General features: G+C 38.7%; 2 protein-coding genes across 2 annotated transcripts in view; one reads left to right on the forward strand and one right to left on the reverse strand.

Moving 5' to 3' along the window:
* The window catches only part of bcl9l (bcl9 like), a 28,265-nt gene extending 13,855 nt beyond the window's left edge, over positions 1-14,410 (reverse strand). Inside the window, exon 1 of the mRNA XM_005455092.4 lies at positions 14,074-14,410. The gene's annotated coding sequence lies outside the window, so the exon portion shown is untranslated. The remainder of the gene's footprint in view (positions 1-14,073) is intronic.
* Positions 1-26,749, forward strand: part of cxcr5 (chemokine (C-X-C motif) receptor 5) — a 63,484-nt gene that overhangs the window by 27,297 nt on the left and 9,438 nt on the right. The window lies entirely within an intron of this gene.

Raw genomic sequence — 26,749 nt, forward strand, 5'->3', positions numbered from 1 at the left:
AATGACTAAAAGTTTATGTCTATTAAGTTTAAATCCCAAGATTTACAAAATACATGTTTAGTATACATCACATTTGGGGTTTTTTGCAACAAACATAGCAATGGTGGAAAAGCTCAACTCGAATCTTCAAAAATGGGCACAGTGGCAGTACGCACTCTTTGTACTGCTACTGTGCTCTGCGTCTCTCGTTTGTTCTCCGTTTTACGCAGCAGACTGGCATGCATCTCCTCTCCAAAACACACAAAAAAAACAAAGCAACATAGGTGAAGTGAAAATCATGTTATTAATGTGGTCTTATATTACCGCAAGACCAATTAAAGCTTCCTACCAAAGTGGTAACCCTTGTGGCTGCTATGTGTTTTGTTTTGGGGGTTTTTGACCTGCCAGGACCCTTTTTTTGGGGGTTGTTTTGTTTTTTTTCATATACACGTGGTGCATGTTTCAGCAAATCTCAGAAAGCAATTTGGACTGAAGCAAAAACAGCCTCACAATTTTACATATTGTTAAGGGTTCAGTGTATGCATGCATACAATGATTTTACATTCCTGTGCATATAATAATACTGACTGTAGTTAATTGGTTGGTCTGATTGTTTTGGAAAATGCTCATCTACTGGGATTTACATGCATGCATGAGTTTATAAAGAAGGGTCATAAGAAGAGAAACTATTAAGAGGGAGGCAGTTCTCTGAATGTAAATGCCTTGTTGATACCAGAGGTCAGAGGGGAAGGGCCAGATTGCTTCTAGTCAACAGGAAGGCAACAGTAACTCAAATAACCACTCGTTACAACCAAGGCATGCAGAACAGCATCTCGGAACATGCATCAGATCTGGAAGGACTACACCAGGTGCCACTCCTGTCAGCTATGAATAGGAAATGAGACTGCAATGTGAGCTTGGGCTCACCAAAACTGGTCAATAGAAGACTGGAAAAACATTGTGTAATAGGACGAGTGTTGAATTCTACTGTAACATTCAAAAGGTGGGATTAGAATTTGTAAACAACATGAAAGCAAGAATCCTTTCTGCCATGTATAACTTGTTCAGACTGGTAGTGGTGGTGTAATGGTGTGGGGGATATCTTCTTGGAACACCGATTGATGAGTACCAGCTGAGCATTGTTTAAATTCTATAGCCTACCTGAGTATTGTTGCTGACAATGCCCATCCCTTTATGACCACAATGTACCAATCTTCCTGCTTCCAACAGGATACAAACCATTTGACAAAGCTCAAATAATCTCAAACTTGCTTCTTGACTTCATGAAATGACATGGTAATGAGTTAACTGTATTCAAATCAATATGGACCACAAAAAACTAAACATTCTCAAGAGAAATATTTCCAGCAACTTCTTTATACAGGGGTCAGGGGTCCAACCCTGTACTATTGAGGTGTACCTCACACAAAGTGACTGGTGATATTAACAGCACAGCATGAAGACCTGAACATCATAGCTATTCAATATTGTCAATATTAGTTTTCAGGCTTTGGTTCTCTGAGTCTTTTAATGATAAAGATCTCAACCTTTTTTTTTTTTTTTTTTTAATCACTTCTCAACTTATCTAGTCGTTTGGTGTCCTGATCCAGATTTTGAGTCAATTCCAAATTAGTATCTATTATGCAAATAAATAAATAATAATAGAAATAATGTCTAAAAATGTTCTGACATTGTGAATCATTGCATTCTATTATTTACATTTCATAAAGCATTTCTACATTTTTGGAAATGGGGTTATAATCCAACACTCCAAAGTTCAAACACTGACTTTAATTGGTGTCATCTGCATTGATTACATGGTGACCTCACCACACAAGCATAATATTTTTTAAAAGTCAAGCTTGAGATATGATAAAGTACTTAATTATGGTGACATTTGAAAAGTGCAATAAATCAGATCAACCTGACTGCTGTGCAATTAATGAAATAAAGACAGTAAAAATCAAAAGGTAATATCCCTTTCCCTCTCGGGTCCCTATTCATTTAATTTCTGTCAGGTTTGAAAATTCTATCTAGCTGTCTAGCTTTTCTGTTCATGTTGACAAGATTATAGCTCTCCATCTGGTCACACAGACTGTGGCTTTCCTGATCAAATACGGTCTCCTACAGTTATTTCTGGTGTTTTCAAATATGGTGTTGTCATATGCATCTCAAATTCTAAAATATTGGCCCTTTAATGAAAGATGTTGATAAATTTCACACCCAAGTTGAAATTGGATAAGACTCAGCTTTCCATAAGGAGTAAGAGCAGAGATAATGGAGTTTCATTATACATTCAATTAAGATTCAAGTCTTAAGTGTGCTAAAGAACATGCTGACACACTCTGGAAATGTATATACACCAATATACTCTAGCCTCTAGCTCGTTATGTAACCGGGGAGTGCTTCTTTATAAATTGCACATTACCAAACTAATAAATCAGCCATACTGACCAATTACACAGCCCCCCAAAAAATAAGAAACTAATGCAGAAATAACCACCACAATGCACCTTATGCACCTTATCCTTGCATTTGTGCTGTGTGCTAGCAGTGTAGTGTGCTGTCATTTACTAAGGCATATATATCTGAATTTGTGTGTTTGAATTTGTGCAGCTTTTGAAGTGGTGGTTGGAGGTGGGGATGGGGGGATGGGGGGGTTTACAGGCCTGAGTACTTCATTGGCTGACTGCAAAAAGTGTTGGAAAATTCAATTTTAAGATATTTAGCACAGATTTACAATCATAGATCCACAAACTATATAAAAGTCAGTTGACCAAATAAAGTTAACATAGTACACATATTAAAACTCTATTTACCACTTTCACTCAGTGAAAGCCATCAATGCTCAGCCTTTTGAAGAGTCATGACTTAAATGAAAAAATAACACTTGCAGATCAAGATTTACGAAACTATATTTATACGTGTTGCCTGTCCACATAAGAGAAATTTCTGGATCGATTCTTAATGAGCTGACTGACAGGGAGAAACACACAGACAATAAAAAAAAATAAATAAATAAAAAAAATATATGGTTTTATAGTACGCACTGTTTGCATACAATAAAATGAGACACATCGTCATGATGTAGTTTCTGTTTTTGTGATGCAACAGTCAAGCTCTCATGAAAGAATTAATACAGAGAACTAAATTAATATTTCTTGGTTCAAAAAAATTGGTTCGCAAAATTAAGCATAAGCAGGCATCAGCTCAGAGATTCCCTGATTATATTGAGGGAGATGCTGCAACATATGTTAAAAATGACTCTGTTGCATGGCAGTATAAATAGTTAGAGGGCCCTGCCAACTTCATAGTTAGCACATGCAAAAGCTAATGCTGTGACCGTGCACGGGGTTTCAGCTTGGTAGTTGCTCCTCAATGACTCAAGATTACACACAAGTACATACACTTTCCTTTCTAATGTTATAAAAAAACAAAACAAAAACGGCATATTAGTACTCATTTTACACTTTCCATAAAATACAGCAGTCATTTACAGAGAAAATAACAATTTGGTACACACAATCAAATAAATTCTTTCGGCGTCTAAATATCCAAATCATTCACCCAACTTAGAAATTCTGCTATTCATAAACAATTCTGTTCAGTCATCCAAGAATGTCAACAACTAAGTCTGTCTAGGCAGCTATTTAAATGAAATGCTCACTCAGTGGACTGATGGAGACTGACAGGAAGTGTGTCTATATTTGAACTGCCTCTTTTCAAATATGCCAGCGTTCCAAAACTCTGAAGATCCCAGCGTTGTTTCAACTAATGCACTCTGTGATACTGCAATACTGCCAACCAACCTACCTCCATAAAAGCTATAAATTTCAGCTTTTGTTTAACCTGTCCTCGTACTGTGGTTAATAGAGGAAGTCATTTATAGTGCCGATTTGCATCAAAGTAATGTGTTCATAATATTTAGCAGTTGCTTGTGTATGCAAATAGATTGAGTAAAATGTTATAAACAGCTCTTATGTTTTATCCCCAGCATAGGAAATGTACATGAGAGCAGCCAGGGGGGATTACTTCGTAAATGTCAATGATGATCATCTCTTGTTTAAAGTTACAGATATCCATGAAGTCCTGCAATGCATACTGCAGCCTATGACACAGCATGCCATTGTTTCCGAGCAAGACAGATGAGATAATAACTTTACTGTAAAGACTGTTGCCTTTGGTTGCGAGAACAAAAGTTATTGTCTTGCGCCAAGCAGAGCAGGGTGTGTACAGTTAAAGGATTTATACTCATGTGAACAATATTTACCGAGTGAACTTGAAGTATCTGCTTAAGACAAACAAGTTCAATTGACAACTGTTGATTAAATGGAGATCGTTCAATTTTCCAAAAACGAAATGTTAAATAACATTCAATGATGTACGGTATCAACCTCAGTCATACACTGTAAATCTCTTGGTGTAGCTTTGTATTATGAGCACATACACTACCAGTTACCAACTTGGAGTAGCAGCTCATTCTAGCCCACTTTAAAACTTAATCCTCAGGAGCATGCTCCAGTTCATAAAAGTTTGTCTTGTGCACAAGCCAACATTTTTTCCATTGCTAACATTCCTCACTTTTATAAACATTAAAAAAGATTTGTTTTCATGCACACATATGCAGCAGAGAAATAAAATAAAAACAGCGGCATTATCACATTAATTTCCTCATGCTGTTTGGCTTACTGTCTTTCTTATTAATGCAATTTAGATTTAACATGTTCCTTCAGTTGCTGCTGCTTTTAAAGGCAAGTGTCAGCTGGACATGTGCTTATGCAAAAGCGAGGTCTAATGTGGTAAGGAATAAAATGTTCCCCATTTGACATTTGCACAACTTGTTTGAGAAGCAAATTCAGTTTGAAAATTGGATCTTGTCCAGCTGCGTCCAATTTGTGCTCCAAACAAGTTAGGGGAATAATTCAATGAGTTTTAAAATCCAACACATGATGTTTACATGTAAAGCCAATATAGGCAAGATCAATGCACATAACGCAGGCCATCACACTCACACATATGCTCTTACATTCTTTCAGACATCAAAGGAAACAAACATCATTTCTCTCAGTTAAGGCTCGAGGTTTGCTGAATGTTTTGAATATATTTGCCAAAAGGAATTTGACTCTGAGTGTAGAAAAGGCTTGCTATATTCTATTTTTCAGCATTTATTTATTTATTTATTCTTTTATCAGATGCTCTTTGCTGTACTTCCACCCTAAATTTCAGCATAACATGAGTTTTTCAGAGTATATAGCAATCAGAGGTAATGTACTGTGTATATAACTAAAGCTAGTGTAGGTCACAAGTCTTTGTAGCTGCAGACTACTTTTGATCACTGCACAATCAATTAGATCTGCAATGTCTAAAAAAAATAAATTAAAAAAAGGAAAAGCTTAAACTTGGCTTTACTGTATGAGCTCAGCATAGTTTAACATTTTAGCATCAGTGAAATATTTTACAGTCAAACTGCTGTGACTGCTGTGTCCCGCTTCATGTTTGGTTGTTAGCTGTCAGCTTAGTACTTTTTGCTCCAGACAAGTCATCTCATTTCATCAGCGATTTAGCTGCGTGTCAGAAGAGATAGTTTTATGTTATCAGTTCAGTAAAACAGATGCCAACACTAGTTTCTGTTAAACTGACTTGCCCGTTTACTGCAGACAGTAAAAATGCTGGTTTTTACTTAGATCCTTGCGTTTGCTGTATCAGCAGTTGGTCAGCTGTATTAGACTACTTTTCACCCATTGTGTTCACGTGCCCAGAAGATTTAACACACCACTGCAAGCGGCCACAAAGGACACTGTTGTCACTGTTCTGCAAATTCTACAAACTTTTGCTCCAACAGATTTCAGTTTTAGTTTATTCCAGATTAGGCAATAAAAACACAAGGCTGGGCTTAGGAAAAGATGACTGGGTTAAAATACAACCCTTTCAATAACGTTAGCCATTTCTTGGAGAGTCTGGCAGAGAGCCTCAACACAATCTTTACCCATGTGCAGCCCTGCAAGGTCACGGAGAGAACAAAATACGAATACACAGTGGTGCTCTGTTGATCACCAGCAGTAAACACAGAGGCCAAAGTGTTTAACAGTACTAATGAATGAATAATGTGTGTGAGGCATGAGCACATACAGTTCAACTGACTTTTTAGACATTAGCTGTTTAACAAACTGCATTTGCACTTGGAGCCAGTCAAAATGTAGTCTACGAGAAGGAAACCAAGTTTAATGTGATTTGCCGCTCTGTGCTCCACCTTACAGCAAGGTCACGGCTAACACAACCTGTGTGACTTCACATAACATCGCTTCTGTGAAGGACTAATCCAACTTAAAACCTTGCCTTGCATGGTATACTGGCTAAGGTCTAGAAAAGTGGAGGTTATAAACTATAAATGCAAGTTGTAAGAATCATGTCAGTAACTCTGTTGGAAGTGGAAATGATTACTGTGGCTTCTCCTGAGGATTGTGGACTAATGATAGATTCTCTCTTCAAATAAATTCTCACCAAAATACAGACTAAATCTAATCATCTGTGCATATTCCTTTACAGTAAGTGGATTTAAAGTATTTTTTTGTATGTTGGCATGCTCTGCTGGAGATGGTGCTTTTAAGTTAAATGTGTGTTACAAATGTGGGTTAATGTGGCTCCAACATGCACAACTCCATACACAAAGGTTGTAAACAAGGCCCAAATTGTCACCCTTATCACCACTAACCGCTTTCCCTAGAGTTAGACACGCCGTCTCTTTTACAGGATTTCTATTGGTGAATCTACCAGTGAGCTCTAACGGGCCGTGAAAAATTTTATTAAAAGTGACATAACCCAGACAGCCTTGAAGGCATTTATTTGAGAATATGTAAATAACTATGACACCCAATGATTACAGTGAAGGTGGGTGTGCAGGAACAGTTTGACTGGGACATACTGTGATGATGTTTGAAATAGTAACATTGATATAAAAAGAGGAAAAAAATTTTTACAGATACAGATAATATATAAAGTGTTACTATGGATAGCAAAGTATAGGATTTCCAAAATGCATAAGATTAAGTTACTAGAATAGTTTTGCATTATTGACACATCAAAAGTACTATTTATTTATCCTGCTCTGCAGGTCATCAATTCGCCTAAGCTCTCAACCAAGCCGCAATTTTAATTCTCATTAAACTTTTGGTTGGCTACCTCTCAAAAATGGAAGGTTTGAACAGCAGATGGGAGGGACTATCGCGTTCAGCCTAAGGTAACCTTTTCATCATATTTACTCTCTTTTATATCATACACTTCCAATAGTAGAAGAAAAACCAAAGAAGAACCAATACATGGAGTATTTGGAGCAGTCTGAAATCCAAGCTTTTGGCTCATAGGATTACTTCTACATATGATGACTTCATTATATTAAACTTTGGTTATAATAAATAGTTTAATATGGGCACTCACCATTGTAACAGTGTGCCAAATGGCCTGTTAACATCCCCTTTGGCAGCAAGAATCCATTCTGGACGACACAAAGAATCCACCAAGCTATCTTCTTACTGCTTTCTCCTGGTTTGTGGTTATGAATCACATTAATTTTCAGGAGTTCTTTTTTTTTCCTTCAGTGTTTGGACAACTACTTAAAGGAGGGTAAGCTGCTGATTCCTCAAATAATGATTTGAGAAGTCATTAAATTTATAAAACTGGCCTTCACTAATGGCAACTGTGAAAAAGCCATAGCTTTAACAAACCATGTAAGAATGGAAATCTTTGTAAACATCGTCACAGACTGAGAATGAAAGGGGTACCCATTCAAGATTGTGCACAATAAAAAAAAAAAACTTAAAAAAAAACCGCTTCTCTAAAATTTTGCAAAGTATATTTTCTTTTTTACTTGATGCCTTTTGGAGTCATCTTCCACCTATCACAACTGATACTCCTATTAAATGTTGGACAATTAAATGGAAAAAGAAAAAAGACAATCAAAGGGACGACACAAAGCTGAAAGGCAATGCTTTGTCAGCCTCCAGCAGCCAAATTGATCTGCAAGCCATGCAACTTTAGAAAATTAACAGGGATGATGACAAGTGCTCTCCTAGGCTTAAATATGTTGAATCAGCCATCAAGTTCCTGCCAATTTTCACTAAAGAAAAACCAAGTGTGACCAGTAATGTCGAACTACTTCTGAGTGACAGCGATCAGTACATGTTTAATCACAGCCTTTAAACTTTCTCTAGTGAATGACATTTCCAATTTCGCAAGCTTCTGCTGCAATACAAACCAATTTAAAAATGTGTTCAAACACATATTACCTCTCAAACATTAAAATGTTATTTAAGTGGAAACCACTATCCATATCTGATGATGAAAAAAAAAATGGCAGCATATCATCAGGGAAACTACTGACAATGTTCAAAAATTTAAAGAAAAAATGTGGTGGTGATGTCGCTGATCTGAGTGTGTTCTGCACAGAGGCAGTAAAGTCACATTTCCTATTTTTGGAGACCATATTTTTGCCATATGGCAATGCATGCAAAAAAGGAACAAATGGAACTTGTTCAGAAGTTTGCCTGGAGGAAACGGGGATAAATGTACACTGCATTTCTGGAATTTCTGTTTAGAGTTCTCCCCAATAATTCATGAACTCCCCATTTATGAATTACTGACCACATTCAACGATATTGGTATGCGTTTCTTTCTGTTTATAGTCTTTGCTGCAAGAGTCTTTCCATTCCTCCTCCTGCCCTTATCGCCTGTTAAAAAAAAAAATGAGGATACTGCTTGTGTAACCTTTGATTAAAAGGGAAAAAAAATAGACGTGTTTACATGTGGAAAAAGTTCATCCACAGATTTTAACTCTGTGCTATTCAGTGCTGCATTCTCAACTGTCACTCTGCTTATAGTACTTCTAGCAGTAAACTGCAGTGCATTGTGGGACAGCGCACAGGTGACAGCCACTGTTGTGGCAGATTGCCATGGAAACAAAACATGTCACAGCACAGTATAAATATAGACTAACCATGTGCAGAGCAAAGGTCCTGCAATAGTGCAAAGGCTACAAAAAAAAAAAAACTGTTCACTTCAACGGAAGTTGTCTGAAGACAAACACTTCCCCTTTTGTTTTCTAACTTATGGTGATGTAACAAGCAACGAATTATATGGGGCAAAAAACAAAAAACATATGGGTTTTAAATAAAATGTTTAGCCACCACATGCTGCAAAAAGAGCTCTGGTGCATATTGACATTGATTCTTAAAGTCTCTGGAACTCTACTGCAGTGATGCAAGACAATTCTTCCAAAAGATACTTCTTCCCTCTTGATGATAGCAGTGGTAATACAAAGATCTTCCATAAGCATTCAATTGGACTGAGGTCTGCTGACTGCAAAGGCCAAATGAAGTGATTTACATTATTTTCAATGCTAAACCCATGAACATGATGCTCTCTGAAGGAGGGTAATGTCATCCAGGAAAAAGCCACTCCCATCAGCATAGGAATGTTTCATCATAGGGTAAAGGTGAATCCTCTGAATATGTTGTATTGCTTTGCAGAGCCACTTTCTACAAGGACAATTATTCTACAGAATACTATCAATACAAGGAATGCAACAGTTCAAGTCTTTCCTTTAACTTGTCTCCCTTATGTGTACAGATAAACATGTGCAAATGTATAACAATACATGCACCTAGTTACACACACACACACACACACACACACACACACACACCCCGAAGGATTTCTGCAGCACTAAGATTGGAAAACTCCAAAACAAAGCTTTAGAGTTTGAATAGTTTAGCAGTTAATGGATTAGCACATCTAAAGAACATTAACAGGTATCATCTATTCAATGGAAAACCAAGTTACTGGATGATAGATGGCTTTCAAATAACAGCCTACTGTGTACAACTAACTTATAAAACTCTAGAACATTTGGTTAATGTTTTGAAGAAAGCTAAATTCATGTGGGGATAAGAGAGGTAGTCTCTGCTATTTTAAGCTTTTGGTCAATTTCTAAAATAAAGATCAAGTTTCATTTTCTTAATCTGTGAACGCAGAACTGTTTTCTGTGTATTACAATTATAGAAAGATTACTTTCATGGATTGGCTGGTGATAATTTTGAGGTAGGTGGAGTATTTGTTAGCAATCCCCTGCTATGCAGCATTGCTGCCTTTTGATATAATAGGCCTAACTGAACAGTGACAACAGGAAGGATGACCTGAGATAATGTGCCAGAGACAGGGTGGATATTTCACATGCTTGATTCACGTGTAGTCTGAGCTGTTAATGCCTGGAAATGTAAACATTTCACACGTAGATCTGACAAAGACCTTCACAGTTTGGAAATCTTTTCATGGTTTTCAATTCGCAGTTTTTCCTCAGCTCACGGATAAGGAAATTCTGGGCTCATTTTGTACAGAGGGTCAAGGGTTGTATCCTTTCCAGCACATTCTGGGAAGAAGGCCAACTGGAGCAAAGAAAAAGGCTGAACTGCAGCCTCAGTACAGACAGAAGGCAGGCATTACAGCACAGAAGCAGCTGGAAATGGAAGACTGAGGGACAGAAGCCATTCAGTGTCTAGCTGAACACACATTTCCCAGTCTGCACAGGAGAGGATGGCCAGACACAATGTTTGTCCATGCAGGTCAAAGATGGTCTAAATGAAAATAAGTTTTATGCAACAAATATCATACAACATACAATAACATCTAACTTTTTAGATCTGTTGAATTCCTTTTAAGGGTGTCTGAAGGATTGCACTTTGTGGCAGACAAAGACACAGACTGATGGAGACATGTCATTACTGATATACTTCTTTGACCTCCACCACCTGGAAAGCCGGTGGTGCATTGAAAGATAAAGTCTCGGTGGACGAGTCAGAGCAGTCGCATGGAGCTCCACACAACCCTTACACTCACCATCTTGATGATGAGATTTACCCGGAGAAGAGTTCAGTCATTCAGAAAAAAGGCAGGCAGGTAGTAGACTGCTACTCATCTACACTGAAAGGAGACAGTTGAGGTGTTTTGGGAATCTGAGTAGAATGGCCCCTAGTCACCTATTAGGTGAGAAGGAGAAGACTCGGGAAAAACCCAGGACACCCTGGATTGATTGCGTTTCTCTGATGCAACAGTCTTGATGTCCTCCCAGAAAAGCAGAAAGAGAGGTGGCCTAGGAGAGGGAGGTCTGGGCATCTTTGTTTAGACTACTGCCCCCAAAAACCCAAACTTGGATAAACAACAGAAAATGGATGAATGGATGGTAACAGAACTCAAAGCCAACTGGTGTCCCTCTGGAGATTTGAGGATTTATTCCCAAAAAAGCAATGAACCAAAAGTATACACTAAACAAAACATGACCTTAACAATTTACCCTTTAACTAAATTGGTACACAGAAGTTCTAGAATGAGAGAAACATTAAAAATCTTATCACTACAACCTTTAGCTGGTCAGAGGTAGAAGCAAGAGAAGAAAGAAAGAAAGAAAACCCAGAGGAAAGTCCACCTGGATTAAACAAGCTGATGTGTAAATACTGGACTCAAGGTGGGAAATTACCTCCAGATCATCTAAGCTTTTGCACATGTTTGGCTTTTGCTTTCTAAATTATAGTAAATGTTGGATCTGGCTAAAGTTCAGGAGTGATTGGAAAAGGAAGCATGTAAGCTCAGCAATGATGAAGCGTGGGAGCACTTCTGCAATTGGTTTTGTATCACAAATATTTAGCTTGATTAAAAAAAAATCTTCCTCTTTAAATCATCCAGAATATCACTGGCCTTATAAACTATGTTTCTGCATCAATGCGACAATACCATTTAAATCATCTAACCTGTAGTTGCTTCAAATTTCACTGTCTCATCTAAGCGGCATCCCAGGAAAGGACTAACACCTTCACACTCACTGTTGTTATGCTGTGCAGAGTTCAAATGGCATTGTTTTCACCTGACCAGACAAACTAAAGTTAAAGAGCCTGAATGCACAGCTCTGAGTGTGCCTGGTGTGAGCAAAGGGTATTGATGTCATTTGAGAGCTTTGAGAACCAGCGCACACTGGTCAGTATGATCCACTGACGGGACTGTATGCAAAACATGCAAACGATAAGCACAGAGAAAGGCACAGAAACAACAGCTCTGTGACATCAACGTGAACTACATGCCTGAGTCGTAGTGCACTTTCACTTAGACTGAGGATTTGCCCAGTTTTTCCCCCACTAGTCTATAGATTCTAGTACTAAAGTGTCTTAGTATATTCAGTGGTGTGGAAACGTTCTCAATGTCACATTATTCTTTCATAGCTCACCTTCGCAGTGCTCCCTGTAACTCACCCCAAAGTTCTCAGATCACCTAACCAGATAAGAAACACTTTGTCAGCAGCTCACCAAATCTGTGTCTGCTTGAACGCATTCATTCAAACAACTCTGGACTAAAAGGGAGACAGGAAATAGACTTTTCATTCATGCCTAGGATATAATCAATGAATGCATACATGCTTACTTATGCTTTCTGTCCTTTCTACTGTTACAGAAAGACTGCCAAATCATCACTGGCGCTGTCACTTGTTTTATGCATGTGCTTCTAAGTGTGCACGAGTACCAAAATGTCCATGTATTTTGTCAATCGCTGCGCATGTAGTGAAAAACAACACCAATAATATTTCGCCCATTATGCCCTTACATAGTGGATTAATTGCCTTGCACAAGGTTTCCATCATTATCCACTACAGCCTCATTTAGACAGCCCCAAAGGACAAAACACATTTAAAAACAAAAAAAAAAAACAGGCTGGAGTCAATGAAGGTCTACAGGTAGGCTGTGGACTAATCTTCAGGTAAAGACATATAAAGATTTTTTTTTTAAAAGGAAAAGAAAAGATGCTGAGAGATGTTTCACTTCCAATGGAAAGAAACACAGAGGGTACTGAAGCCCTGAAAGACAATTCGGATCAAGTTGCAAACTCTGTTAGGTGCTATATATAGCTCACCAGGATATTGTAGATACACACACAGCATGAAGCGCCCGTGCACACATGAGCAGAGGCTAAGTACCAAAAAGAGAAAAGCTTTAGTATGAAGTAACTGCTTTACTGTCACCCCATATTCAACAGGCTGAACTGGCAGGACCATGGGATGCTATGAGTTTTATACTTGAGATCAAGCACACATGCATACAGAAATATATGTGATATATGCAGATATATATATATAGAGAGAGAGAGGTGAAGATAAACAGGTGAGGGGTAAATAGTGTGTCCCTAAACAATTGTGCAAACACTTGGCACCCGCATCAACGCAAGTAGCTATAAAACTAGAATTGCCGTTGTGTTTTTACCATGGCACGCCTGTTGTAATTGCATTAATATACAAATCTTGTTATAACACGCTTCTGTAGCCGTTGTGTAACTGAATCACAGCGCAGCAAGCGTCCCCATTAAAGTAAAAACATTTTAAAACAATGGTCATTTTCCTAAATTAAAATAACGCTGACTGGGGTAACAGTAAAGTGACAGACAGTAATAGTTGAGCAGCGGGGATATTAGCGGCATGTCGTGCTCTACATGCCCCCGCTGAGCCTGTGTTTAAGTGACAGGTATCGTTACGCAGCCTGTCACCCACTGAACACGGTTTAGCTGTTTAGCACAAAAACCATTCAAATGCAGCTTTGGCTTAGACTCTCAGATTAGCTAGCGGTCAAGCTAATATTGGTAATTTACACATCTGGATTAAAGTGTCCCCATCGGCACACGGGGACCAGTGAAACATAAAGTTGGCCAAGCACTGCATTCTTGTTAGGAGAATTTAAGGACACATGCCCCTGATGTGAACCCCAGCCAGAGCTCCTGAGTGGAGACTTGCTGCGCCAGCCAGGTCCACGGGCTAACTTAGCATGCTAATTCATGTCTTCGCTAGGCTACTTGCTCGTAAGCTGACGTTGCCGTAGCACACATCTGCAAGCGAACCAGTGCTAGCTAATGGGATTTGAACTTTGTTATTGGCTTGCTAGCGACCCGAAGACTTCCTAAAAGGAAGGGAAAGTTATGCGGGTCCACACGTTACGAAGACAGCTCCGAAATATGTGCGAACAGCTAGCATGTCTCGGCAGTGACAGTGTTTTGAAATGCTGTGTACTCTACCCCATTTGGCTGCTGTCTGAGATCAGAAGAGGCCGATGTCAGGACTGACGGCCAATCGACATTCCCCGGAGTGGCCGCCGCCGCCGCCACCGCTTGCTCCGTCCGCCGTAACACTGCGCAAGATGGTCCCGATCCTGCTGTTTGATAGGAAAAGGAGCTGGTGCAGTTTGACGGCGTTTCGGGTGATGATTAATAACACGCCGTGTCTAGGTTGAAGTTTCGGTGGAAATCAGAGGACGCGTCACCTTGCAGCGGTTCATGACTCCCACTATTCAAGATGTAGAAGGGCAGGACGTTGCATTTCTCTTCGAGTCCATATCACTCCCAGTCGCTGACAATAATTAGTGTGGCCACACGGGCATCCGTATGTCACTATGCTGATATGTCACGCTGGACTTCTGGACTTCTGTGCTGTCCGAGGGTGGATTGCTTCAAATTCTCTTCAGATTATCTGAATATTTATATTAATTCGAGATGATACTGATGTAAGATCCCTGAAATAAAATTTTGATTTACAGATTTCAAGTGCACCAAGCGTTGAAATCCAAGAATCACTCAATCAGTTAAGTGTTTTATTTCCTTTTGATAAGACCTATGCCGTCTTGGAAATCACCATTTCAGCTCCCACACCACTTTTCTAATGAACACCATCGTGCAGTAGAAAACTCTGATTTCAGCCACCCACAGCATAAACATTTAGAAAGCGATGTTGGTAACTGCATGTTTGGGAGAACCATTATAAAGTTGCTCAGAGTGAGGATCCAGTTGTTGCACTGTTAAACCCTTCATCTTTTTTCAGTTGAATGCTCCCTCTAGTGGTTTGGGTAGCAGAAATAGGCTTGGTAAAACTGCCTCAGGTGAACTTCGAGGCATTTCTTCCCGAAAGCCTTGCTAAACTGAGATTGGACTTCAGGTACTTTCATCAAGAAAATAGGGGGTTATATCCAGGAGCACCAAAGGCATCCACAATTTCACCGTGATGGTTGCTGCCAAACCTCACCCGAACTAAGTGCCACAATCAAGAGACATTGTTCAGGAGCAGAGCACATCACACAATTTCCTTGTCCAGATTTACTGCATTCACTGAAACTGCACCATCGACAGTTGCCTCTCTTTTAAGCAACTAGCAATGCAAGAATAAATACTGTCATTCTGAGGCTGAGTAAGAAATCCTACCTTGGTTTTAAAAGACAACTAGTTGAATGTTAGAAATGACGCACAAAAAAATCCCAGAGGAAGGACTAACCAAGACTAAGTGGACAAAAACAGATTGGTAGTGGACTGGAATCAGAATGGAGATGAAGAAAATAATCACAAATTAAAAAAAGAAAAATTGACCTGTTGTGACTCCCACACCGGCAGACGTGGAGTGAAAGGTGGCACACTGGTGTGCTAGAGGCTCACCATCTTCTGCTTGACCTTCTCTTTCCAGACAAGACAGAAAGGTCTGGCATTAATCAGACGAAGAAGTACCGTCACACCTGTTGTCAGCACTGAGAAATCAAATAGCTGGAGGTTTTTGATTATGCCACTTGGTAAATTCCACATTTTTTTCATTCTATTACAAATAAAAAAGTAGATTTGTAATGAAATCAAGTAATTTAGTCATTTGATAGTGGCATCATTCTTTCCTTCCTATTCTCTTTGAGTCAAGCAAGTGTAATTTATTAATTAACGAAAAAAAGAAAAACCTCTGCTGCACATTGTTTTTAATTCAGTTCATTTTAATCTCCAGGCACCACCAGCCCAAAGATGTTTAACAGCCTTCAGGCAGAGCATGCTGCGTTTGTATATTATGATGAAAATGTAAAAAAGATGCTCTGAATTCATCCCCCTTCCCCCCCATGAGACATGTTTTATCTGAGTCCATTATTCTCTGCTTGTATATGGCAAGCAGAGGAATGAGCTCAATTAGGTGAGCAAGCGAGAGGAGAGGAGGAATTTGGGTGCTGGTATTTAGAGAGAAAGAAAAAAAAACATTGGAGGAAGGTCAAGAGAACATAAGAAAGGAGCAGTGGGAAATGAGAGAGAGAGAGAGAGAGGAGAGAGACTGAGGGAGTAAGACAGAGAGGATGAAAAAGTGAAACTATGTTGTCATGGAAACTGGCATGGATCTGAAGAGCAAAACAAGAATGTAAATTGGTTTACCCTTAGGGAATGTGATGGCGCTACAGAGAAAAATAAGCAGGGAGATGTATTTAAGGGGGAACCTTCTATCGCATTATATTACAAATAAAGGATCTTGAAACAAAAATAACAGTGATAATGATGACAAAACGAGGATCTTTACATAGAGCGGCTTAAAGCATCTAGCAGTCGAGAAGATCCCTCTGCATTTCCTTAGGCTGAGCAGTTACTTAATAATGACTAATTAAAAATGGCATCAGTTTGGGAGGTGCAGAGGTCAGTCTGAGTGGGTGAATTACTAATATGGGTAAACAACTAGTGGCTCGACTGCTGCTGCACGCCAGGAATGTTACTTTACTTTAATAGGTTGACATTTATGATGGTGATGATGCATGCTATCCTTTTAACGCTTATCATCCGAGACCATTACATATGACACGTCTCGAGCCTAAAGGTCTAGTTGTGAAACACAAATGAGCAGCTGCTAGAAAGCGCTGCAGTTTTTTTTTCTTTTCCATTATTATTATTTGAAACCTAAAAAGCCAAAGTTTTCTGTGCAATATCATTTTCCCCTTCACACAGACAGTATATCTTTTTATATGCTGCCAAAGCCATTACCAGCACTTTGCTCGCCAACATTCTTATTTCACTCAAGTGCTGAAATGCCGTCATTAGATTTGATTTTAAACTCAGCTAGAGAGGATCGAAATGTTGCCAAGAAACTAATGGTTTCTGTGGTGACAAAACGCTACCCTGCCATTGTGTGTAGGCATGTAAGGAGTCATGTCCCTCACCTACGGTCTCTGCTGATGCTTTCAGAGGTAAAACAGAGCACATCTGTGAACACCAGGTATTCAACAGAAAGACCTATTTGATTCATGGGCTCTTAACCAAAAATATCATACAGGTTGTCTTTTATAACAAGTTCACATAAAAGGAACTATTGTTTATGCAATAAATGTTTTTGCATAATGTACGTATGTTGAAATGTATACCCACAACTTAATGAATTTTGCTGTTTCCTGTATTATGCATGCATAAATCATCACTTTTAATATAGTGTAGATAGTCTAAACATGCCAGAAAAAAAACACACTACCCTTCTCAAAACAAATTTCTCAAAAACATTGCTGAAAGTGAAACTGTGGTGCTGTGGTTAGTGTTGTGACCTCACAGTGAAAGATTTGGGGTTTGATGCTTTTCTCTCTGTGTTTGCATGGATTTCCTCCAGGTGTTCCTGTTTCCTCCAAGACCCCAAAGACATGCATGATAGTTCAAACAATGATTCAAATGAGCCCTTATTAGTGTATCTGAGGGAGAGGGGTAACCCTCACCACGGGGGACCACAAGCCAGTGCACTCCTAGTTCCAGTCCTAAGCCTGGATAAATGGGGACAGTTGTGCCAGGAGGGTCGTGTAGCATAAAATTTTGGGATGCATGGATGAAAATACTGCAGCTGTTTTGGCATATGCCTCCTGCCATACATTGATCTTAATTCTAAATATCTCTAACAGATAAGGTTCTATTTGAAAATGCAGTGAAGCCCACAGCTAAGTTTTGCATCAGTGGCTGACACTGGGAAACAGCTTGAATAATAGTCAGCAGCCATACACAGATTTGTTTTTGTGTTCACTCACTCTAACAGTCTGACAGTGGTGTGTGTGTATTTTGGCTGGAGTGTAAATGTAATTGGGGCTGTAAGTGGTTGCCATGGCGGCTGGCACAGCAACTGATGCACAGCACTGGTATCTGAAACAGGTGGATTCCCAGATGGGCAAAGTCAGCAACAATCATGTTTTCATCTCTCTTTTACTTTCAATTTATATGTACATGTTCAAAATAAATAAACTCTATTCTATTTTTGAAAAAATCCTGCAGTTTTTTGGTGGAGGGCAGCCAGAAGACACAGAAATGACAGGAAAAGGAGAAAAGATACATAGAGAGAGCTAAATTAAGCAGTGATAGGTCCTAGGTTGGAAACTGGGACGTGTTGAGCTTTCTGTTTTGGAAATGTTTTTATTCATCTATTCTCTAGGGATCTAATGTATATAATTGACTCCCTTGTGAGTGCAAGGGATTGTGGTTTATTACCAGGGGGAAATGGGCATTTGGGTTTTTGTCAAAGACCTCTAATCTCCAAAGTCTTGTTTGTATTATGATCAAGGTTGTTGGTACATCTAAATACTCATGTGACTACTTTTCTGCAGCTTTTGGATTAAGCCCAGGAAGGACCAAGGTGATGTTTAGTAAGTAATGTTTGTTAAGCATACCAACAGACTGACAAATGTCTCCTTGGGACTAGATTGAATAAGGTGGTTTTAAACAAACGCAGATACTTTAATGAGAAAGTATAAGCAAAACTAAATACAAACACATAACCTTTTGGTTATTTGATATCTTACTCTCAAAGAAAGTTCAGAAAATGTTCAGCTGTGAACAGCTCATACCTAGATTGTTTAAAATCACCTAAAAAACTGAGGGAAAATATGTTCCTGAAGGGGCTCCTGAAGCTCATTGAACAACCTAAGAGTGCTGACCCCGCATTGCTATATACCCATGATTCTTTGGATATAGGCTGTTATATCTGGTGAGCTGGAAATGCTCAGTGGCAGCAGTGTCAAAATGGGAAACAGGTGCAGTGATTTATTGAAACCTGCAAACATAAATGGAAATAAAGTATATAAGATTTAAAAAAAGAGTTTATACAATTCTAACAAGCTTGAGCATCAATGTTTGGTTTGACCACCTTTATTCGTCAACTGAACTCTCTTTTTACAATCTTTCTTCTTATTTCTTTCAGTAGTCTTCCGATATCATTCCCCAGGCTTCTTGAAGGACGTTCCAAAGCTCTTCTTTGGATGTTGGCTCCCTTTTGTTCTGTTCTCTGTAAAGAAGATCCTGCTTCACTAATGTTGAGGTCTGAGCTCTGGGGAGTCCAGTCCATGACTGCGTGTTTGTCATTGTTAAAAATGTAACCGCTGTCAATTATATGCTTTCCAGATGTTTTCAGATGGTGAATTAAAATTGAACAGTAATTTTCTGCATCCACATTTCTGCATCATTTCAAGTTTTGACAAGATCCCCAACAGCACTGACTGAAATGCAGCCCTAAACCATTACAGAGGCTCCAGCTTGTTTTACAGGTGGCTGTAGATATTCACTGTTGTACCTTTCTCCTGATGTTCTCTGAACATACTGACTAATATTTGCACTGAAAATTTAAAAGTTGCTTCCATCCCTCTTTATGACCCTTTGCCACTGATTTTCTTCTGTAATTTGTCTTACCTCAGCCTTTTCTCCCTGTTTCCTTTCCTTAAAAATGGTTGACACTCACCCTTGTTCTGAAACATTTTCTAATGAGGCTTTAATGAACAGTAGATGAATCAGCTGAAGTGCCAGATGCACCTCTCAGGACCTGTGTCGGATCGTTTCTCCCCCTGTAGTTCTTAAGGGCATAACTTTCATATACTGTTCATGTGCTGTAAATGGTTTTTAGGCCTGCCACTTCTATTCTCTTTCTCTTTTTTGGCCAAGATATGTCCATTTTTGAGCTAAAAATCACCTTGTTGGTTCAAAATCACTATTTTTCACTCGTATTTTTCATAGCTTCAGCTAAAGAAATTTGGGGGAAAATATGTGTTTTTGCAACAAGCTGCTAGTAACAAAATTTCCAACATATTGTAAAAATAGGTGCTTTTTTAAGTTTTCACACTGGTGGCCAGAGGGATGCTTCACTGCTCAGGTTTCAACATGAAACTAGACAAAATTTGCAGACTAACTTTCACTGTGGGAGAAAAAGATCCAACAGTAGATGGCAGTAAAGTTACTCTGATGAATTTTAATCACCATTTCATTCACCATTCTCTTCCTGCAGTGACACCATTCACCCTACACAAGTATTGTATGGTTCACTGAAAAGAAAAACTAAAGAAGAAAGAAAACATAATAAGAAGTTAGGTTCCAGGCTTTTTTTTAAAGGCTATTTAAATATGTATATTTTTGTTTTTCACTGCGTGTGGAATTACATCTGTAATGCAAAGTGCACAAAATGATCTGATCTTGAGTAAGAGCACTATTTATGCATTTAATTGTAAGCATTCATTCACAAGCATTAATTACCTCTTTAATTAATTATGAATAATCTATGTAGCATAGGTAGAATTAAAAGTATTAAAGAAACATGTCTACTTTTTAATGCACAGGTACAATACACAATCTGCACTTTTGTAATTATTCTAAATATTCTTAACTATTTAAACATCTTTCAGTATCCTGCTCTGTTTGCACACTATCTGTGCGCTAATTTTAACAACTGTACTGTACTCTGCTCTGGTAACTATTGTCCATGATGTAAATATGTAAAAATTGTGGGGGTTTTGTTTGTTTTCTGTTCTGTGTCCTGTTCTTTTTGTATATGTGTGTTTTTTTACTGCTGATACAACCAAATTTCCCCTTGTGGGATAATTAAAGGATTATTCTATTCTATTCTATTCTATTCTATTCTATTCTATTCTATTCTAAACAAATACTTGTTATTAAAACTTGGAATAAAATTATAGAAGGATCCGTCCTTTCAGTGCGATGGGACAGGGGAAAAAAAATCATTGCAGGAAATAATTAGGAACTGTCTTTTTAAGTGTTTAAAGTAATAAATCCAATATATTTAATACATTCAAAATAATCTGAGTGAATATTGTATCCGAAAGAGACCTAGAAATCCGTCACTGTACTAATGTGTAAAAATTGACTGTAGTTGCAGTTGAGTGTATTTACATTCGTGAGGGTATTGGGAGACACAGAGCAGGCTGTGCCTATGAAGTTTAAAGGGGCCACATGAGGTGAGGCCCCTCACTCTGTGTGAATTGAAGCTTGACCCTAAAAAGGGTTATGGAGACTGGACGTGTTGCCGTGACCTTCTGTAAAGCTGTGAACGCCTGGTCCTGTCTGCTCAGGCCTTAAAGAATCATGGCATGTGTATATGTACACATGGCAGCGTGTTCCTTTGAAACAGTGAGAGCTCAAACCAGTCTGGATCCTATTAAATCCTTTTGTCTTTCTCCCATTCTCTCCTCCTGGTTGGCCTGTTTTTACTTTGTGCTATTCATATTCATTCCATTACAACCCTCCTCCCTTCCTCTGTGTTAAAAATCCCACAATGCATTTCACTGAGACTGCTGGGCAGATGTGTTTGTGGTGCTGAATTTTGGATACAGACATGTTAGAGAAATCTGGGCAGTGAACATAAAGTTGGAAAATAATGCTTAAAATTGAATAATTTGTTGTTTGTTTGAGTTTGATCCACAGTATGAAACTACACAGGGCCGTGAAAGAGACAAGTTTATTCTATTGATCCTTGAAGAAATCTTTGCCCCAGCCCACATGACAGAGCAGCTGGCCGAGAGTGGCCTCATCTGGAACTGCCAGTCGCTTGTTAAATGCAGTGTGCGAGTGGGGCGGGAATGTGGCAGCATGCGGTCTCAGCCAATCCATAACCAGGCACAGGGAACTGTGCGCACAAGCTGCGGGTCACACAGCAGTTTTTTTTAAGCATGTGTGTGTTTGCATGTGGGTGTATGTGGGTTACATGCCTATGCTGGGCCCAGCCATGATATAGAATCTGTGCTCCCTCGTCTTTCCCTGGATCCTGTCTATGTAATTGATCCCAGACTGGACATTTGAGTTGCCAGCAGCAATTCATATCATTTTTATCTTTAAGACAAGCACTCTACTGCTTCCAGATGGCGAAGGCACTCCAGGGTTCAAGTTTGTTTTTGAAAAAAAGCTTAATGCTTTAATGTCTTTACCTTACAAAAAGTATGCAGTTAGTGGAGAAATCTACATGAGCGAGATACAACTTTTAGCAGATATGCATCACTCTCTTAAACTGAAAAAGGCTGCACTGTGGATTTTTTTGAACCTTTGTTGATGTTTGTTTTTGTTGCCAATCTGTGCATGAATGAAAGCTTTGTACACTGGTGACACTGTCTGTGGTTTAAAGCTGTGGAAAAACAGCTTGTGGAAAAACAGAGCATGGCTTCATATCAGACATTTGCTCTGACTTCCTTCTGTTCTTCTAGGACACACTTGACAAACAAACAAGATGTGGTTATGTCTGAAAGCTGTTCTGTACTTGGTCTGTCCTTCAGTGTGGATGTCAAACTTGGACACCTCATACTTAAAATTGCTGATCCAAATAATGAGAGAAAGACAGACAGGGGTAAAAGGTTCAGGCCAGTGCCCACCTAAAAGCCTTCAGCGACTGCTTCCATATAAACAGCAGGCCCCACTTAAAAATGAGCAAATATCCATTCATGAAGTTTGTAAAACAACTGAAGGTACAAGAATAGGACAAGAAGCCTTTTTGTTGGTGGGTTTTAACATGTACGTTTAAAAAAAAAAAAGAGGAAGAAAAACCTCTGCACAGATTGTTACAACAAGCTGTCAGAGACTGAGAATGACCATCAAGCCAGCAATAAAGGCCACTGTATATTAAACATGCTTTGTTTAAGATAAGAAGTTTTCCCAATGCAAATACAATTCAGTGTCATTGTGTGCTGAGCTGGAGTAAAACTACCAGTGAAATTAATTAAAACGATACATTTTCTACTTTTAAGTGCGATGAACAAAGTTAGCTTTAGGAGCTTGCATGGATATATTTTCATCTCAAACCTATGCTGAATTATATAATGACTACTAGCAGTATTGTAATTGTAATACTACAATAAACACACCACACAGACTTTCTTGTAAGCTGTACCAGGTATGGTACACACATTTGAGTGAACCAGAAATATAGATACAAACGTGTTTGATTATTCCACAACCAGCAGCGTATCCTCCCACCTTATTACAACACATGCTTCATCATATATTCACTCATTCAAGGTCACTTTAATGGTTTTTAAAGCTTGGTATGGCATTCATAACAATGGTAGTTAATGAAACTCAGTGGTTTGTGCATGGCGTCTGAGAGAAAAGTGACATATGGTGCAGAGCTTAATGAAGTTCAAGATAAAACATGGTATCTCCAAAAGTTGATTCTGTTCATCTGGACGTAGCGTTTTGTGGGAGAAACGTTTCGTCACTCATCCAAGTGACTTCTTCAGTCTCAGCTGACTGCAGGTTTCCCCAGTCTTATGAACATGGCCATTGATCAGTGGGCTTTGATCAGTGATTGTTGATCAATGGTCATTTGCATAATTAAGATTAAGTAATTGACCTCCCAGCCCATTGTTCCTTCTGTGGGCTGGTTTCAGTCATTATGCAAATGTACTGTTTATAAGGTTGGGGAAACCTGCAGTCAGCTGAGACTGAAGAAGTCACTTGGATGAGTGACAAAACGTTTCTCCCACAAAACGCTACGTCCAGATGAACAGAATCAACTTTTGGAGATTTACTTACCTGGATGATTGAGCATGCATCAAGACATAAAACATGGTATGTTGGTGGAGTGATGAGCACAAATACCTCACAGCAAGAAGATCTTGGGTTTGAGTCATTTGGTAGGACTGTGGTGTTTGAATGTTATCATCATGTTTGTGTGGGTTCTTTTCTGCATTATGGTTTCCTCCAGTAGTTTAAAGACAATCGTGGGGTTAGGCTAACTGGTGATCCTATGTAGGTGTAAATGATTGTCTGTCTCTCTGTGTCAGACCTGTAGCAGAGTGGTGATCTATCCACAGTGTATCCTGCCTGTTTCACTATGGAAGCTGGGATAGGCTCCAGCTCCCAAAATATGAATAAGTAGAAAAAAATGGATAGATGTAGCCAAAAAAAGCAGCAGAAAAAAACTCCCAAACTCATTGATCATTTTTATCCATTTCCAAATACATTTCACTAGATTAAAACATGTTTTTGACACATAGTTTAAGACATATCTGTTTTAAGTGACTCATAAAAAGGGATGAAGACAGTTTTGTTGGTCTGCACAACACTTTGTTCCTGATATAAAATATATGAAATTGGGGGATTGAGATCAAATGTATAGATTTTCATCATCACCAGAAGATTAACTCACCACACCACCCCTTTCTGCCGACTGTGAACATAGCCTGATATCTCCTCTAGAACCACCCACAGGCTCAAGATCTTGGTTTTTACAACATCTCAGCAGCTTCTGGAGTTCTTAGATATAAATTAAACCGTGAATTTGGGTGCAGCAACATTTGCATTTGATGTTAGAGAGTATAGAAACTTTTAATGTCATGAAATTATAGATATTTGTAATGTCATGTAAATCGTACATCTATAAGTAGAAGAAACTAATTCAGTGTGAATACTAATTGACCTCATATGGGAGCCTGACCAACACGGAGGAACTATCAGACTTCCTTTCCAGCTGTGAGTTCTGCCAGTCTTGAATAAGCTAGCATCGTGCCAACCACCATCATGCACGTTCACACCCCTGTTTGCCCAAATTAGTGGTGTGCTTGTAAATTACACAGGGTATATTTTTGCTGAAAAACCATGGAGTTAAACAACTTTTGACAACTTCATTACCCCACTGCAAACAAAATAGCAATTTTACTGTTATGTTCAAAGCAGTTTTAAGTTAATTTTTGGCTCAGTGGACACATTAACATGCCATATTGCTGTTTCACATTCTGCTGAAAGAAACTGATAATTTACTGTTGTACATCTGGTTAAAAATTGGATAATGATACAAAGTGATCCCCAAATGCTGCAGTATAATCGGTTTGAACAAGGGAATAACAGTGATGTATGTCATCTGTCTCTGAAGAAAAAGGAAGTTCTGCCCAAAGCCACGGAACATCTCACTGCATCTTATAATTACTGCAAATTATTTTGGAAAGCATGCGATAGTTTGCGGTTTTCGAACCGTGTTCTTACCAACTTTCAGATTGATTCAGCTTCTTTATAAACAGTGAAAATGTCCAAATGGTTTATACTTTAAGTTAAAACATCACTGGGTAAAATATATGTGATAGTCATTATAAATAGGACCGTATTCATTTAGTGAAGCCTTTAACATTATTGCTGGAGATGGGATAAGTATCCTCTGCACTACGCTGTAGTATAAAATGCTATGTGCTGGCTTATTTCTTGACTGTATGCAGAAACTAATGGTTTCCTGGTATTGGTAATTCAGAGGTTTCACGCTCCTTACTGAACTCTCTATGATAAGGCACATTTTTTTAAGTGTCATCTTCCCACAAATCTCAGTATTTTTTGCATCTAATGTGCATTAAGTCATTTGAGTTTACAAATAATCATTTGTAGTCATGCCAGTTCTAGTTTAGCACAAATATGTTAAATATAGGAAAAGGTAAAGAAAATAAACAAAGTGGAAGGTAATCATTTAAATCACTAAGTCATCTGATAGTTTAGCATCTTGTGAAAATTATTTTGTTTCTCTTATTTTTATCCTTTTTCAAAAAAATCTTCCAAATGTCTTAAATTTCAGCTCTAGCAGGTTATTCTTGACGACTGTTTTTAAAAATATTAGTAACATATTACATTATCCATGATTAAATCAGTTTGTTATCTATTTTACAATAAATGCATTTAATATTTTTTGTGGCAGCATTAAAACTGACCTTGCTGCTTTACTTCTGCCTGCAGTATTACCCTATAGGCATTACAAAATAAAGTAGCTTTGTCAAACCACAAAAAAAAGAATACTCAGTGAATAAAGCACTGTGTCGGCCTCATTCATCTCATCTACGATGACATTCAAACTAAATTAATGAAACCAAACATTTTTTAAAACCCCATAGATCTAGATTATTGCATGTGTCTTCTATTCTATGGCCTCAGCTGCCATGGGAGACTCTGGAAAACAAAGAGGCCTATGGCAGACCACCTGCTCAGAGAGGATTGTGGGTTTGAGCTACTGTACAATAAACAGCTGAACCAGGAGCAGCATGAGTGTCCCGTGGGGAGAAAAGCAGGAGAAGGGGTGGTGGAGGGAAGCTGGTCTGGATGAGGTGGTCTTGTGGAAATGGTTGCTGAGGTCACGGATGAATGTGGCATATCTGCTCCTTGTATCCTGATGGACAGTGGTCAAGTCTTTGCTCAGTACATAAATACTCCACGCTACATTAGCCACCAAAGCCTTTCCACATGTTGTTTGCAGAAGGCCTCTATGGTCCTTAAATCCCAATCCCCATCTGGCTCTTTCCAGGTCAACTACTCGAGGACTTTGCACACGTTCCCTGACATGGACCAAAGACATGGATCACTGTAGTTCTGCGATTTTCATACCCAACTTAGCACGTTTCAAGCACCACTCAGACCAGCACACTGTAAAAAATGGCCTCAGCCAGACAGTTTTTAGTGTTTGGCTGAGTCTGGTTTCCTCTGTCACTGGAATGAAACTACTTCTGTTCAATCCAGAGTTGGTTCTCCTGTTACAGGACTCAGTGTGTGTAAACATTTTGAAACGAGGCAGAATAAGCAGATCTTTCCACTAGTCTCAAGAGAACCACACTTGTTTCAAGTAAATCGTTTCAACAAGTTATGTTGTTTTGCAATCTTAATAGTTCAGTCTACTTGAAGGCCACCCAAATAACATTTGTTTAAAAGAATT

Source organism: Oreochromis niloticus, linkage group LG14, assembly GCF_001858045.2.
Source record: "Oreochromis niloticus isolate F11D_XX linkage group LG14, O_niloticus_UMD_NMBU, whole genome shotgun sequence".
Classification (NCBI taxonomy): Eukaryota; Metazoa; Chordata; class Actinopteri; order Cichliformes; family Cichlidae; genus Oreochromis; species Oreochromis niloticus.